This window comes from Carcharodon carcharias, chromosome 7, assembly GCF_017639515.1.
Source record: "Carcharodon carcharias isolate sCarCar2 chromosome 7, sCarCar2.pri, whole genome shotgun sequence".
In the NCBI taxonomy this organism is placed as follows: Eukaryota; Metazoa; Chordata; class Chondrichthyes; order Lamniformes; family Lamnidae; genus Carcharodon; species Carcharodon carcharias.
This window is the reverse complement of record NC_054473.1, coordinates 71,124,934-71,143,523: the sequence shown is the minus strand read 5'-3', so window position 1 is coordinate 71,143,523 and position 18,590 is coordinate 71,124,934.

The following is an 18,590-nucleotide window of genomic DNA, read 5'->3' as shown; positions in this document are numbered from 1 at the left end:
TATGCCTCCACAAGGGCTGTGGTGGAGAGAGCCATTGGTCTTCTCATGATGTGCTTCTGATGCCTGGACTGTTCAGGGAGCGCACTCCAGTACCCCCCCCAGATCATGTCTCTGTGATAGCGGTTGCATGCTGCACTCTCCACAAGCGCTGGAAAGGGAGGACGCAGTGGGCAATGAAGGTGTTGATGCAGTGGCTGTGGCTGCACATGATGAGTCCAGCAGTGAGTCCGAGGATGAGCACGCACAGGGAAACACTGACCCGGGCATACTCCAGGGAGGCAGGGACACCTGGGAGGCTTTAATCCAACAAACCTTCAGCTAGCACAACACAAACAGACCTCCAGGACAAGCCTAGGCTACAGCCTTGATCCTCGACACCTAAGTGCAAAATCTGCCAGGTCAGCAGCACTAACTAAGGGCCTTGTACATAAAGAAACACTCATGACACTTCCTTAAACATACACAAGCAGAAGAAATGAGGCGCCCTTTGCCATGGTCACACATCTACATTTAATGTGTGAATCAGAAGTTCTCACAATTATTAAACAATAGTGTCAACAATCAAAAAGAAATCATAAGGACCTAATCTCGGGCCAACAGAAAAGCACCAGTGAGAAACCCATGGTGTGCCTAATGCTTTCTTTTGCAGGTGCTATGTCTTGGTGCTGCCCGATCGCTCCGAGTGGCATCTGAACCAGCCTGCTGACTCTGCTGTCCTGTTGGCCTCGATGACCTTGCAGATGTCCTCTGGCCCGTGGAGCCAGTGCTGGCCCCGTCTGGGAGGGAGCTGCCAGTTCCACAGCTGGCATCTCCCCAGTCGTCGCAGCCTCACCGGATGATACGGTCACTGGGAGGGGGGCGGATGAGCTGGTCACCTCATCCAGAGCACTCTGAGAGGAGCCCATAGAGATGACAGGCAGCTGCTGCACCAATGTGAGGTCACTTTGTACCTCCCTGCTCACCGTGGTTGGATGTGCGCCGAACTGGGAAGCTTCATGCCCACACCATCTCCCACACTGGCACTGACCAGCTGAGGTCAATGCCGATGTGAGGGCTTGCTGGTCCGAGCGCATCCCCAGGAAGCCCTGATTGGTCTCCGGGAGGAGCGTCTCTCCGAGAGTTGCCACTCTCTCCATGGAGGACGCTTGGTGCTCGGACATGTGGCTCATTGATTCGGCAATCGTCCACATAGACTCCTCCACCATGGACACTAAGCCAAGCATAGCCTCATGTATCTCCACCAGATGCTCCTGCACACCCGGCCACATTTCCTGCGTTTGCTGCATCGCAGACGACTCCAGAGGCACATCATCAGCCACCGACTGAGTATGTTCCTGGTCCCCTGCAGTTCTTCAACTGCTGGCTCCATGGGCACACTCTGTCTCTGCCAGCTCCTCCAGCAACTGTGAAGTGCCCTCACTGCTGTGCCCCGGGACACTAGCCGATGTTCTAATTCCCACTGAGGTGCTAGTATCTGCGCTGGTGCCTGCCTCACAGAAATGGTGTGACACTGGTGAGACTTCAGGCCCCTCAGGTATAAGAGGGGGCATCTGCTGCTCCTCTTCCCGGCCGCGGTCTGATGATGCTGAAAGGAAGAACAAGGACAGTGGATCAGTTAGCGTGCACACACTGACAAACTTCATCCCTGTCCCCCTGGCTCATTATGCGCTCAACCTTCCATAATTAATAGTCCAGCAATGTTCCAACAATAACTAATTTAACAATCTTCAGTGCTATGGCTGTTGGGAGAACAATGCTGACCTCACTGTTGGCCTTAAATACCTGGCTGTGCCACCCCAGCTGACCTGGGTGCATGGTGCCTCTCCAACTCAAGGGCCTCTTGCTTGAAACAGCTTAATATGGAGAGCAGTGCCTGGTCGCCCCTAGTCCTTGCATGCTCGGATGCGTTTTGAGCATTCTTCTCCTGAAAAAGAGCGAAGACCATTCATTAGGGCAAATTGCGCATGGACTTTGCTCGTGCACACCATACCCCAACCAGAGTGGGGCATATCAGGCCTCCAGTGTCTCCTCTCCCCGCTGCTGCCGAACACTCAGACAAAGATTCTAAGCCTGCTTCCCACTCCCCCAATGCCCCCTTGGACACTTGCTGCCTACATCACATTAGGAACCACATGGTATTTCCTCCCATAGCAAGGAGACGCAACTATGTGCAGCGTCGAGGGCAGCAGATGGTTCTTGGCCACGACACCTTGAGGCTCCCCTTCCACCATCTCATCATCCTGACTAGGATATGTGGTGGAGTTCTGAGTATGCGCCTAGCTGCACCTCCTCCAGGTTGCCCCCAAACTAGTCATGTGGGACTAAGAACAACACATGGTGCGGGGGAGAACTCATCTCCGCTTGACCCACTCAAGCTGACCTCAGCATGGACACTATCTGTTTGGCCACCCAGCAAAGGAAAAATGCTCAACATGATTCAATGCAGTCATGACAGTAAAACTTCGGGGGGGTGGGGGGGGGGGGGGGGGGGGGGGGGGGGGTGGTGGGGGGTGGGGGATGCCTCAAAGGCTAAGGCTACCTGCTGGGTTAAATACCCGATGCCAACATGGTCCTCACCCTGCCAGAGCGCAATAAATCGTTGAAGTGCTTACGACACTGGATTCAGGTGCGCCGCACCACCTCCGCCACCTCTCCCAGGCACATTTGGTCATGTGGCGGGGCCTCCTTCTCTGGTCCTGGGGAACCAACACCTCCCGCTGTGCTGCCACCTCCTCGAGGAGGGCAGCAAGGCAGTCATCAGAAAAGCGTGGGGCGCACTGGCCCCCACTGGCCTACCCTGCAGCCTCCCCTGCTCACCCAAATCTCCAAGCTGCGGCCTGGAACTGGCCATTGTGAGCAGCCTACAAAAGGCTGCCGGGCCTTCTTTTAAACAGACTGCTGGGACACTATTGGACCTGGTGGTCTGTGCACACCCGCCACCGCCCGCATACTCATGCTATCCACGGGAGTCAGCAAATACGTTGGGCGGGCTTTAATTGGCCCGCCCTTGTAAAATGGTAGAGCCGACTTGATCGCAGGCACTGATCGGGCCTGCGCCCGCTCCCGCTCCCCCTCCCCCAATAAATGGAAAATCCTGGCCGTTGTTCCCTTCAATTTTCAGCATGTAGTCCGCTAGCTTAAGTTGGACAGCTTTCCTGCACTATTTTGTTTTGTTACTTTAAACACAGACTTCAGTTGCTCTCATCACAGAATCAGATCCGTTTCTTTAATGAGCTCATGTTAAACAATCTAACTTGAGTTTGCAGTCGGATCATACAAATCCATATAGTTCTATAGTTCTTTATTATTGAGCTCACAATTACTATTGAAACCCAAGTGCAAAGCTTTACCGTTCCAGCTTAACTATAGCAAACAGTCATTTACTCAAAACACTTCCAGCGGTTCTGCCTTTTGATGGCAACACTCCATGCATATTAACACTAAATCATGATACGTTAAAAGACACACAAAGCAAACTTCAATAAACATGGAGCAAAGACAACACAATAATGATCATGTCAATCTCTCCCAATGATTCAGTTACCACGGATATATGGTCCACATAAGCTCTTCAGTCATGTTTATCACTATAAGCAATGACCAAACAACATGGTCCAGACCTTTAAGACAAGCGATAGAATTTTGCCGTCAGTGAGCAGGGGGCGGGGCCCGCTCGCTGATGCAAAAAATGACGTGGGATGACGTCCAGCAGGCCAGGAGCCGCAGCAGCAAACAGATAAAACATGAAACCTCATCCATCGGCGGGATGAGGTTTCATGCAGGGTTTTAAAATTTTTAATTAAGTTATAACGTTAATTATGAACATGTCCCATCTCATGTGAAGTTGTCACATGAGGGGTACATGTTAGAGGATTTTTTTTTGTTGCAATTTTTAATATTTTTAAATGTGTCAGTGACCTCCCTGAGGCAGCACTTAGCCTCAGGGAGATGGGCGAAAGAGTGCACTCTTGCTTTTGGGGTATTCCCCCCCCCCCCGCACAGGAAGCGCATAGTGCTTCCCGCCGAACGTCACACTGGGCAGGCCTTAATTGGCCCACCCAATTAAAATGGCGGCGGGGCCCGCTTTTCCGGCGGGGATCGGCTCCCTGCTTGCCGGAGATTGGGCCCGCTCACCTGACAGGCAGAAAATTCTGCCCCAATGATGAATGACCTTTCCATCCCTTTAACTGTTCATCCTTGCCTTAGGCCTGCTTCACACAAAAAATCTGTTTCTCTCTCCACAGAGGCTGCTGGACCTGCTGAATATTTCCAGCATTTTCTGTTTTTATTCATCCAAAGTCTCGACTTGATTCGCTGTGCAGGCTCCAATCAGTTCCACGGGTAATAAAACCAAAGACGCCCAGTAAAGGTTAAATCGGGGCCCCGTAAAAACAATCTGGGCCATCTCCACCCCAGGAGCCCCCCTCTCCAACTCCAATATCTTTCTCAATTGCAAGTCCCCTCACCCAATTTTACGTTACTGGTGACCACGGTAGCCCGATATTGGTAGGTCTCAATACGGCGAACTCCATCAGGCAAGCATTTTGGCACCCTGCAGCTGCTTGACTCAAATTAATCGTGGCCAAGACTTGAATCACAGTCTTTTCTTCGTACTTGTCACACACACAGGTCTGAAACCCCTCCACTGTATTTAATAATCAATAGAAGAGGATGTTTTAAAATAATGCTCACTGCAGTATGCTGCTGAGCAAAAGGCCTATGCCAAACCTTTCCATGGGATCTCAAATGCTGCTTCTGTTGACAGGACTAGGCCAGGTAAAGAAAATTCTGTTGCAGACAGCACAGACAAAAGCCTGCCATACCTCCAGCAGAAACCTTTAACGGCTAATATTATTTATTCAATACATGGGCTGTGTGTGAGCTCCTGAGCTCAGTAAGATTGTCATTCTTGCATGGCGCAGCCTGAGCAAGACTGCATGGCTATTTCCCTCAATACTGTGTCAATCAACCCAAAGATTTGTAAGGCTAGTCCTACTGTCAAATGGTACGTTAAAACTATGCCCATGGTGTGCTGAACAGATTAAATGAAAAGTGAAGGCTGGCATGCAGTGGTTAACATATCCTAAGCAAATTACTGGTGCTATCCTTTCTTCATCGCCACAAATGAATCTGGAAATAAATCCCAGTGAAGCATCTTCTATGTCCATATGAAGGTCCTGAAAGGAGTGGGAAAGATTTTACAAAATTAGCAGTTGGGAGGAGAAAAATATTTCTTCAGATCCACCTTCCACACAATCACTGGAAGTAATTTTGAGTTCGAATCATAGTGTCAAAGGGGCACATTGGAGCCGTTTACATCTTTTCTGATTTTTAAAATATTTTCACTGAAGTCCCACTTGTGCACCAAGTTGAGATCGACCCCAATGTTTGTGACACAGGATAATCAGCTTACCTTGTTTAGCTCAGATTTTATTGGAGATCTTTAGCCCGATAATTAGTGACATGAAGCCTTGTACGCACTATCTACTGATGTGCCATAAAGCAATGTGTAAACATTACAGCATTCAGTCAAGGGCATGCTGAAAATTAAATGCCAGAATCATAAATTTCAAAATTTCTTACTGTGAAAATATGAAGGATCAAATTACCAAGCACCAATTTTCAGTATCTCTAATGAGCTGTAACAAATTACAGAACTGGTATCCTGCTCAGTAAATCAATGGCTTAAAGCAATAATCTCCTCATTGAAAAATACCATACTTGGAAAACAAAGATACACATAGCAGGATTTCTGAAGTTTAGATAAACAATTGTAATGAAAGCTTCAATTATAATTTAACGAATTACAGAGTTTCTTCTTGGGGGGTGGGGGGGGTGGGGGGGGGGGTGGTGGGGAAATGACATTTTGGAATAACAGTTTAAAAAATATATACTTAGCCCAGCTAAATGGATTTTTCAAGTGGTTGCACAGAGGAGGGTAATTGTGTTGTGACCTTCAGTTTAGTTCTGAAGGCTGACAAAATGCAACACAATGATTTGTCAACAGAGGGAACTTTTTGGAAAGCTTTTTGTTGGTACTGCAAGGGGGTCAAGATTTGCAGTCAAAATAAATGGAGGGCTAAAGGCGCTTGCTGTTATTTATGGGTAAATGATACACAGAGGGACAGACTATACAGTTAAATGTGAATATCTGAAAATCACTCCACTGTTAGCTTTGTGAAAGCTGCATTCCATTCTTAGGGCTGAGTTTTCCCAGAATTGCGCTAAGTTCGGTAGCAGGCGGGTAAAATGGAGTCTTATCCGCCGCTGCCCAGGGGATATGGCCAGCAAAGGTAAAAAGACTGCAGCACCCCGTGTCAATGACGGGTCCCTCAAGCGACTACTGGTTGCCGTGGAGGCCTGCTGGGATTTGCTTTACCCCCACTCTGGCCGCAGGATGGGCAGCAATGTTACCAACCCGGTATAGGAGATGGTGGCAGTGGTGGTCAGCGCCAATGCCCTTCAGAGGAGGACAGCCACCCAGTTCCACAAAAGGATGAATCTTCTCCATTCCACCAGGGTAAGTCACTCTTCTCATCACTCCTAACTCACACACACACACAAACCCATCACATATCCACAGGGCCCTCACTCACTGTCAGTGCAAGGGACATCACCATTCACTCTTTCACACACACTGCCATTGTCCACATCCTGTCCATGGGCCCACTCATCATCCACACAGGCCAAGCATACTTATCCTCTGGCCCAGCAGGCGTCCTGATACACTCACCCCATTTCAATCCATGCAGGACAAACTGGCTCACAACAAGAGGGAAAGGTCGCAGACAGGTGGAGGGATGCTGGAATTCAAAGATCTGACAGAATTTGAAAACAGAGCCTCCAGCTGGCCGGCGATGACTGGGACTGGTCCTGTGCTGACGGTTAAGTCGGCGCTGTTCTACCAAGTGAGGATCCAGCAGTGCAACACCCATCAGACAACCATGCCATGAGTGATGTGTCCTCTTTCACTGCCATGCACTAATTATCTCCCCTTGCTTTCACAGGCACATCTGGGAAGCAGCCGACAGAATCACAACCCAGAGCCTCCAAGCAAACTCTGAAGAAACCTCCAAAGAGGAATCTGAAGGCACCCTCCCTGAAGTCCCATCACAGCGCTCACCCACACCCTCCACCATTGCAGAGACACACACCTCGGTGGGACCTAGCTTTAGAGTAGCCTCGGGACAACAATCTGGTGAGCACATTGCACTCTCTGATCCACAGCAGGCGGAGGTAGGGACTTCCCAGGTCCCCGGCACTCGGAGAACTGCTGGAGGCTGGAACGTTGCTGAGTCTGAGTCAGGTGATGAGCCTCTGGACTCAATCATGTCACAGTTGTTGGAGCTGCAAAGGCAAGCTACACTCCTCAGGTTGCAAGGCATGATGGAGGAGTCTGTCTGTCTTCAGGCAGAGGTGATAGTGCCGGCATTGTAACGCATCGAGGTCAACACTGGCAGGATGGCGGCCGCCATGGAGACCTTGGTCCAGGACATCACTCCTGCACTGCTGCACGGGTTTAACTCCATCGCTGATGCCATAGTTGTCCTCCAACAGTGTGTATGCGAGGGGTGCGTGCAGCTGAGCCTCACTCCAGCTACCCCTTCTGCTTAGGGAGCCAGCCAGGGCCCTCGGGCACCTGTAGGGAGGAGGATCAGCAGGTGCACGCTCTGGGGCCATCCACCCAGGTATCTCTGGGGGTGACCAACCCATCTGACTCTGCTCTTCCTGTGACCTCTGCAGATCCAGCTTCACAGGCCGAGGAGGGTGCCAGTGCCACACAGCAGGACCCTGAAAGCAGGCCGGGGCCCTCCAAGTCTCTGCCCTCCAGAGGATGCCCGCCAAAGTCATCACAGACAGGGCATCATAGTCAGCAGGCTGCCTCCACCTTCGCTGTGGATGTCCAGGGAGCAACAAGACGCAGCGGCAGGGTTAGGACAGTTAAGGCGAATTAGCTGCACAGCCTGAGCATGGGTGTTAATCAGTTGTACAAAATGTTCACTATTGTCAATAAACTCCCAAGAATGTCTCCCTGCCTATGCCTCCCTGTTCTGATGAGCAGTGTTCTTGTCACTCAGATGTGAAACCTTTATGCATAGGCTATAGGCAGGTTTCTTAGTCCAGGGCCTCTTTCCTGTGCTCTGTGCAGCCTTCAGACCACAGTGATGGTCCAGCCTCACACTCCCTGAACATTACTGATGCCTGCACCCTGGCAGTGCTGGTCATTGCTGCCAGAATGTAGTGGGCAGGCACCACAGAGTTCTCATTCTCTCTGTGTGCTCTCAGCACCTTTAAGGTGGGATTGGCCCCCATCACACCAGCATATGCGACCAGTGACGCTGTGCACCAGCTCCTGAAGGGCTGAGATGCTGAAGGCGGACGCAGCATCAGATGCATCTAAAGTTTCATGGCTGTGTCTCTGAGATGGCCATGACTGTGGAGCGCAAGTGAGCTCCCTCGGCCAGACAGGAGTCAGACATTCTCAGAGGCTATGTGAAGATCTATGGAGTGTCCTCACTGCATGTTGTCATCATCTTCCTGCAATTGAGCGACTATTAGGGCCTCCACGGCATCTCCACGACAGGAGCATTCTCACAGAGGGTATTTGCGCTGCCATAAGCCAGACTGGAGTCAAACATTCACAAATGAGATGTGAGGATCCACAAGGACACCTCACTGCATGTCATCATCATCCTCCACAAATCGAGCAGCTATGAGGGCCTCCCAAGTGTGCCTGCCTCGTCTAGCCAGTGCAAAGCCTCATCTCCATCAACATCACTACCGAGGACCCCCTCACCCTCATCCCCATCAGCGTCCTCCTCATCGGAGGACACATGCAGCAAATCCATCTCCTCATTCAGCTCCTCAACCTGTTGCAGCAGCAGGTTGTAAAGGGCACAACAGGTGACGACGATGTGTGACACCCTCTGCGCACTGTATTGCAGGGCTCTCCAGGCTCTGGAACCCCACCTTCAGCATCTCGAGGGTCTGTTCCACCAAGTTGCGAGTTGCAGCATGAGCCTCATTATAGCTTCGCTCTGCTGCAGTCTGAGGCCACTACACGGGTGTCAACAGACACAGCCCCTGCAGGTAGCCCTTGTCCCCCAAGGAGCCAACCCTGCAGCCTCTGTGGACCCTGGAAGACTGCAGGGATCTGCGAGTGACTCAGGATGTAGGTGTCATGCACAGTTCCTGGAAACCGTGCGCACACCTGCAGGATGCATTTCTGGTGGTCGGATACCAGCTGCATGTTCAGTGAATGGAAGCCCTTGTGGTTGATGAAGTCCAGCGAGTGTAGCGATGGAGACCTAAGCACCACATGAGGGCAGTCAATTGCACCCTGCACCTGTGGGAATCCCGAGGTCTGGGCAAATCCAATGGCCCTTGTATCCTGGCTGTCACGGTCCCGGGCGAAATGCACAAAGTTGTGTGCCATGGAGAAGATGGCATCTGTGACCTTGTGGATGCATTTGTGGGTGGCAGATTGTGAAATCCCATAGAGGTCACCTGTGGAGCCCTGAAAGGAGCCACTGGCATAGAAATTGAGCGCTGTGGTCACTTTCACAGCCACTGGCAGTGGATGCGCTCTATGTCCCCTTGGCACCATGTCCTGCAGTAAGTGGCAGATGTGAGCTACCAGGTCCCTAGTCATACACAGTCGTTGGTGACACTGGTTCTCAGTCATCTGCAGGGATGGCAGGTGGCATCTATAGACCCTGGGTGTTGCTAGGTTCTGACCAGCCTTGGCTAACAGTCGCCCTTGGGCAGCATGTGCGGGAGCCTCTGCTGCTTCTTCTTCATGAGGTTGCTGCTCCTGCCTTTGCACGGCCAGGTGCCTCAGTCACTCTATCTTCCATCTTCTATGGTTTCTGTAGGCTACCAACCATACAGCTAGGTCACCAGGAGCCATGATCCTGACGTGGTCCTCCTGCAGCATGAAAAAGAGAGAGAGAGAGAGAGAGAGACGTGGTTATCATGGCTGTACTTAGCACCTTTCCTGGTCCTGTGTGACTGCCCCTTAATGTTCCCCAGAGAGTGCTGGTCACCCCTCGGATGGCCATAAATGATTGTGCTGCGTGTCTGCCCTGTCAGCCTGTGACATGGGGGACATTACTCCAAACCAGGTTGCTGAGATTTCAAGGGGCTGTGAGCACCTCCAGCAGTGACTGCTACATGGCCAGTGTTAGCGAGGAGATTGTACAACGTGTGCAGCCCAACTGCTCCGCAGTGCATTAAAGTGGTGGTGGTCTCGAAGTCTGTGCCAGGGTGGGGGTGACAGGGGTGGTAAGGAGGAGGGGGCAGGGCTGCTGGTGGTGGGAAGATATGGAGCACTTGGTGGCCCTTTGGAGCCTCCGCGTTGCTTGCATGGGCGGGCAGGCTAGGAGCCCGAACCCAATCATATCACGCTGGCTGTGCCTGATCTGTCTCAGTTGCACAGGCATGGTCAGTTTATACAGGTGTCCCTAAAGCATGGCCATTCCCCTCGCTTACCCTTCCCCCACCTCAATTGCCTGTGCGCAGGATGCAGCATCAGGGCAGCGCTTGACCACCACCCCACCCCCCCACACCTCACCCTCAATAGTCGCCTCCAAGGCTGGCCAGCACTTTCCCCCAGACAGCAACCCCCCCCCCGCCCTTAGCATTTGCCTGTGGTGCCAGGCATCAGTTTCCCCCACTTCCCCCGGCACCCCTGAGGCCTTTAAACAATAGGTGAGCTGTGGTGAGCGCTGCTGCTCCATCATCTCATTTCCCCAAAGTGAAGGCCACCAAGTGCATGTCGCCTGTGTGCTGTTGTGAAACACGTCGGCGTGTTTTCCCACCAATGTGGATGGACGGTACTGTGGGGTTCCAAGAACCTGACGGGATGGCCTTTTAATTATATGCTAATATATTACAATTAACTCCCCACTGACTGATGATGGCAGGCCGAGCAGAAGATCGCGACCTGCCTTCATCCCATCGTGGAGTGGGTCCCGCCATATTTTCCGCGCACGCGACCTATCACGCCCGCTGCCAGCGGGCTCGGAAAATTCTGTCCTTAGTCTCTCATTTCTTTCCTTAGGAACTGGTTTAATTTTCTCATTGATTGCCCATTACACTTACTACAGAAGTTTAGTCTTTTCTCTACTAGCACATATACCCTTTTAATGGGATGATAAGTCTTAATGGCTGCCAATCAATCTCTCTGACATTATAAATTAACTATTACAAGCGTGGAATCGCATTCATTCTGGTTTTGCTTTTATTGAGGATTGAGGAGACTGTAAAATGGAAAATTCTATTTTTTTTTCTTTTTTGAAAGGTGTGAGACTGGGACATGTTGGTATTCAACGGTATCTGGAAGTGTTTGAAGTTATCCATTTTGGTAGGAAAGAGAATAAAAGCAGTTTTTTTTTACTGATGAGAGGCTGGGAAGTGCTGCAATTAGGAGGACCTGCCATCCTTCTACATGAATCACAGAAAGTTATAATGCGGGTTCAGCAAGCAATTAGGAAGGCAAATATGGTAGGTGTTGCTGCACAGAGAACAAGAGTAAATAAGCCTTACTGCAATTATACAGGGTATTGTGTTGAATGATGTGCCTGCATGCAATGGCAATGTAAAGGTGCTCAGCAGATCAAGGGTTAATATGGGACTGGAGAAAAGCACCATCCACAGTATGATGTATAGAGTCACATGGTAATAGACTGAGACAACAGTCTGGAGAGAACATGGCAGGCACCATAGAAAAAGAAATTTCAGGTCCATTCTAGGAATGAATGGGGTGCACATTCCCCTTGGAAGGAATGGGACAAACCTACAGTGTCCAAAAAAAGCTGATGAGTTATTAAAAAGAGAAATGCAACTTGAAGGAGTGCAAAAAGCAAATCAAATGGAAGTAGCCAAGTACCAGAAACACAGAGTACTACCAGCATTTCTCCAAACATGACAGACCGAGATATGGAAGAACTGTCAATCCTCAAAACCGTTTGAATTCATAAAGTCAGAGACTTGAGATGGGGGAGCAAAGATATCAAGCAAAGGTTGTATTATAGATAGTTATACTCCATTGGGAAGAAAAGTTTTCTTAGGAGGAGAAAGGGGGATGATGTATGTTGTGCCTGCATGCCATTGTAATGTAAAGGTGCTCGGCAAACCAAGGGTTAATGTGGGACTAGAAAATAGCAGCGAGCTTGGATGTATAGAGTCACATTGTGATAGACTGAGAGAACAGTCTAGAGAGAACACTCTGGAACCAACTTGCATGGAGGTAACAGCACCATGCATGACAGTGACCTGGAATCTGTAAATAGTTAAAGATTAACAATGAAGGGCTCATATTTAAATATCCCAGTCTGAAGATCTCGTCATTGAGACACCTAAAGAACCCATATTACAACACATTAGTGAGGCTACATCTGGAGTACTATGTGCAGTTTTAGTCTCCTTGGCCAAGGAAGGGCATACTTGCTATAAGGAGTGGAATGATAATTCACTAGGCTGGTTCCTGGGATGAGGGGATTGTCCCATCAGGAGATATTGAGTAAACTGAGCCTATATTAGCTGAAGTTTAGAACAATAAGAGGTAATCTAATTGATGGACCTGATGAGGTCAATATTGTGAGGCTGCTTCCTCTGGCTGGGGAGTCTGGAACTAAAGGTTACGGTCCCAGAATAAAAGTCAATCATTTAGGACTGACATGAAGAGAAATTTCTTCACTGAAAGGGTTTGAATCTTTGGAATTCTCTATGTCAGTGGCTGTGGATGCTCAATCATGTTTTATGAGTATATTCAAGACATAGATCAATAGATTTTTGGATACTTAGGATATTCAGCCATTTGGGATGGGTGGGAAAGTGGATTTGAAGTAGAAGAGCAGCCATGATCATATGGAATGATGGAGCAGGCCTGAGGGACTGAATGGCCTACTCCAGCTCCTTTTTCTTATGTTCTTATGCTCTTAAGGTCAGGGGAGTGGGTCTGGCTGGATGGCTTTTTCAATGGGCCAGCACAGACACGATGGATAAAATTATCTCCTTCTGTGTTATGTAGTTCTATGATATTAGTCCACAAAACAAAATGAGCCCCTGGTTTGATATAAATTTTGACAACATTGTGGAAAATAACAAGGGAAACAAGGGAAAATAACAATGGTAAAATCCTATTCCTGGAGTGGAAGCCAGCCTGTGAGTTTTGACTTTTAGGTTAATGTGTAAGAGTTGGGAAACTTCAGACTGTGTTTCAAGTATGTTCCTATCACCAATGATTTTTGTAAGAATGCTTGAGGATGTCAGTGCAGGCAAAGTGGAAAGACAGACCAATTTATATGTATGCAGACTCGCTACACCTGAAGCCAGGTGGAGTAAAGGTGCCACTGGGATGCAAATAATTAATGAGAAATTCTTTGGTATAGTCAGGATTTTTCCAGCATGGATTTATGGATATTTGCAGGTCACACATATCAGGCCTGAAAATTAGCCAACCTTAAAATTAGCCGATGTGTGTTAGGAGAACAGCAAAATTACTGACACTAATTTCTCCAATAAATTATCATTGTTAGGGGATTGCACTGATAGGTTTAGCTTCATAATAATTAAATCAGCAGTTTGTCTAAGCGAATGCATGCAGGCAAAATATCTGTGATCATTCTTAAACTGTTAACATTCCAAAAACTACATTGGGTAACAAGCCCACAGTTTCCTTGCCATTGGCTGCAGTCACAAAGCAAACAGTTTTTAACTGCATTGTTTGACTGCATGGCTAAAGGCAATTTTACTTTGCAACACTTGTTTCAGGAGGGAGCTGCTATCCTTGCCTACTAGCATCGTTCTCCTTGGTTTATCTTTCCAATTGGCATGATTCCCAATTGGGTACAAATTGAAATCAGCATATCCAGTGATAGTTCGGGAAGACAGGGGCAATTCAAGTTCCTGCCACCACGAAGTTTGTAGATTTGCTTCTGCCTGGCACCCGTTGGAGAATGACACTTCCCAGAAACTGGCATTGCAGTTATAAACACCCTCTTAATCAAGCACTTGAGGGTTCTTTAAAGTGATATTTTATGAACCTTAAGCTGCCGTGATATGCCCAGAATATTCATGGTCATAGAGCTCTGAATACCCTGGATAAATGATATTGTGCATACAAACAGTGGAAGTGCAGAAATTAAATGGTCAACCTGAAGTAGATCCAACTTGCAAAATTAATTTTTGTCAAGGCATATTTTAATGGGCACTTAACACGGAATCAGTGGCATTCAGGAGTTATGATGGGTTTTCTTTCTCTCATTTGTATAGTGCCACCCACAAAATTCTTTTTCACAAAGGTACCTTGTGACTGATTCAATGACATTTCTACTGGAAGCAACAGAGCTAACTTTTCCCTCACCCAAGACTGCAAAACTGAACTTAAATCCATGCAAATTAACCTTAAATTGGAATCAATACAGACTTTTGGAACAATAGTGGAGACATTCTTCTATTTGTCACAAATATACCAATCATACAACAAGGCTTGGTAAACCAATAATATGGGTTCTTTATTATAAGATAAGGCTATATGTATGCAGAGTTAACTGGGAGGCTGTGTAGGCACATCTGCCTCTCAGGGATCTGCTATATACTGAGTACAAAGTCATGGGGTTACACAGCTCATCCTCTCTAGAGGTGGGTAATGATTGAGAGTGGTCTAAGATATGCCCCTTTAAAGGTACATGTACATTATGTCACAACTGGGAAGAGCTGCAATTGAGCCCAAGGAACAGACACTGCAAAAGAGCAAGCTGACAAATAGTTTATCAATCATGAATAATAAACTTTTGAGCTTTTAACTTAAAACTGCTCCAATTTTTGTACACTGCTTTTGCTATTTACAATGTACCAGTTAATGAAATTATTATGTATTAAAAGCTATGTGAAAAACACCCAAAATCATGATTTCAGTGCTAATTTTTCTTTTGAAGAATCAGGTAATTTTAATGCAGCAATTTTGAATAACAAGGAATAGATTGTATACACTTGTGTCCCAAGCTTTGCTACTGTGCTATTCAACTATTTGGTCAGAGGCAAGTTTTAACAGCTTTATTAACCAAATACTAATAACACTCAACAATCATTAAAGGAAGAGAGTGAATATGTGATGCATCAACCTTAGGTCTGAAGTTGTCAGACATTAATAACAACATTACCTGTCCCTGCCCTTGGATACATTAATACAGTTTAGCTAAAAACTGATTACTGATTAGCCAAAAAAAGTTAATGCCCTGCTCTTCCATTCTTGATCTGATTGTTGTATCTAACCCTGCTCTGTTCCATCATGGGTAGATTTTTGTGTTGAATTCCACTTTTCTATGTCCAGTCCTTTAGTTTATCCTTTTTAACTGATCCTTGTTCCACTCAGTACTAATTTAGGATAAATGTCTATCGTTTGTTAGTCAGACTCAGCAGGGCAGCTATCACTTTTTATTTCATTCTTAGGAATATGGGCATAACTGAAAAAAGCAGCATTTACTTCCCATCCCTAACTGCCTTTGAAGGTGGTGGTGAGCTTCCTTCATGAACTGTTGACAGCCATGTAGTGAAAGTTATCTGACTGTTTAAATAGGGACTTCCTCTTTCCTTCAAATGTTTTGCCATCAGTCCTTTCCTCAAAAGACACTCTTGATCCCACCATCCTTGCAAACTATTACCCCATCTCCAACATCCCTTTCCTCTCCAAAGTCCTTGAACATGTTGTTGTCTCTCAAATCCTAACCTATCTTTCCCAGAACTCCATGTTTGAATCCCTCCCATCAGGTTTCCACCCCTGCAACAATATAGAACAAGATTCTGCGTGACTGTGACAAAAGTATGCTTCCCCGGTTGTCCCCCTTGCCCTGTCTGCAGCCTTTGACATAGTTGGCCACACTGTCCTCCTCCAGTGCCTCTCCACTATTGTCTAGCTGGGCTGGACTCTCTCACTTGGTTCTATTCTTATCTATCTAATCGTAGCCAGAGTATTTCTTGCAATGGCTTCTCTCCTGGCTCCGGTGCCGATAACTTTGATGTCCCCTAAGGATCACTCCTTGGCCCCCTCCTATTTCTCATCTCATGCTGCCCTTCAGCGACATCATAAGACCATAAGACCATAAGACATAGGAGCAGAAATTAGGCTATACGGCCCATCGAGTCTGCTCTGCCATTCAATCATGTCTGAGAAGTTTCTCAACCCCATTCTCCCCGTAACCTTTGATCCCCTTACCAATCAAGAACCTATCTATCTCGGTCTTAAATACACTCAATGACCTGGCCTCCACAGCCTTCTGTGGCAATGAATTCCATAGATTCACCACTCTCTGGCTAAAGAAGTTTCTCCTCATTTCTGTTCTAAAAGGTCTTCCCTTTACTCTGAGGCTGTGCCCTCGGGTCCTAGTCTCTCCTACTAATGGAAACATCTTCCCCACGTCCACTCTATCCAGGCCTTTCAGTATTCTGTAAGTTTCAATCAGATCTCCCCTCATCCTTCTAAACTCCATCGAGTATAGACCCAGAGTCCTCAGATGTTCCTCATATGTTAAGCCTTTCATTCCTGGGATCATTCTTGTGAACCTCCTCTGGACCCTCCCCAGGGCCAGCACATCCTTCCTGAGATACGGGACCCAAAATTGCTCACAATATTCTAAATGTGGTTTGACCAGTGCCTTATAAAGCCTCAGCAGCACATCCCTGTTTTTATATTCTAGTCCTCTCGAAATAAATGCCAACATTGCATTTACCTTCCTAACTACCACGTCAACCTGCAAGTTAACCTTAAGAGAATTCCGGACTAGGACTCCCAAGTCCCTTTGCACTCCAGACTTCTGAATTCTCTCCCCATTTAGAAAATGGTCTATGCCTTTATTCTTCCTACCAAAGTGCATGACCTCACACTTCCCCACATTGTATTCCATCTGCCAATTCTTTGCCCATTCTTCTAACCTGTCCAAATCCTTCTGCAGCCTCCCCGCCTCCTCAATACTACCTGTCCCTCCACCTATCTTTGTATCATCTACAAACTTATCCAGGATGCCCTCAGTTCCTTCATCTAGATCATTAATGTATAAAGTGAAAAGTTGTGGTCCCAACACTGACTCGTGCGGAACTCCACTAGTCACCGGCCGCCATCCTGAGAAGGACCCCCTTATCCCCACTCTCTGCCTCCTGCCAGACAGCCAATCTTCTATCCATGCTATTACCTTGCCTCTAACACCATGGGCTCTTATCTTACTGAGCAGCCTCCTGTGCGGCACCTTGTCATCTGAAAATATAGTTAGTTTTACATGCACAATGACAACAGCCAGCTCTATCTCACCACCATCTCCTTCGCTGTTGCTAAATTATCAAACCACTTATCCGACATCCAGGATTGGATGGGCAGAAATTTCCTGCAATTAAACATTGGGAAGACTGAGGTCATTGATTTTTGGTCCCAGCTCCAATCTCTGTTCCCTAGCTAACAGCGGGACTAAACAACTTTGTTTGAACCTTGGTGTCATACTTGACTCTGAGATGAGCATTTGCCCACTTCTTCGCACCATCACTGAGGCTGCCTATTTCCACCTCCATAACTTCACCTTGGTTTCATTCATCTGTTGAAACCCTCATTCAAAGCTTTGTAATCTCTAGATTCAATTATTGCAATGCACCCCTGACTGGTCCCCGACATTCTACCCCCTTGCAAATTTGAGTTCATCCCATGTCTTAACTCTCACCAAGTCCCATTCCCCTATCACCCCTGTTCTCACTGACTAACAATGGCTCATGGTCAAGGAACGTATTGATTTTAAAATTCTCACCCTTGTTTTCAAATCTCCTCCAACCCCAAAACCCTTTGAAAGGCTGCATAAATGCAAGTTTTTCTTTGTTTAGGGGTGCTTGCTATTGCCTCAGCTATTTACATTTTATATTAATGAGCTGGATGAAGGGACAGAAAGTACTGTAGTCACATTTGTGGATAATGCAAAGATAAGTAGGAAAGTAAGTTTTGAGGAGGACACAAAAAGCCTGCAAAGGGATATAGAAAGGTGAAGTCAGTGCGTAAACTTGGCTGCTGGAGCTGAAATGTTGAAAAGGTGAAGTTGTCCATTTTGGTGGGAAGAATAGAAAAACATATTATTTAAATGGAGAGACACTACAAAATGCTGCAGGACAGAGGGATCTGGGTGTCCTTGTACATGAATCACAAAAAGTTGCATACAGTAAGTAATTGGGAAGGCAAATGGTATGTTGACCTTTATTGCAAGGTGGGGGTGGAATATTAAAATCTTTTTACACCTGACAGGGCATTAGTGAGACCGCTTCTAGAGTACTGTACACAATTTTGGTCCCCTTATTTAATGAGGGATATAATTGCATTGGATGTAGTTCAGAGAAGGTTCACTCAGTTGAATCCCGGGACGAAGGGTTTGTCTAATGAGGAAAGATTAAGTAGGTTAGATCTATACTTACTGGAGTTTAGAAGAATGAGGGATGATCTTATTGAAACATTTAAGATTCTAGGGAGGCATTGTCATGTTTTTATAATGATATAAAGGCACCAATTGCTCATAAGGGACTGAGTAAACACATTGTGGATTCATTTATTAAAACTGGAC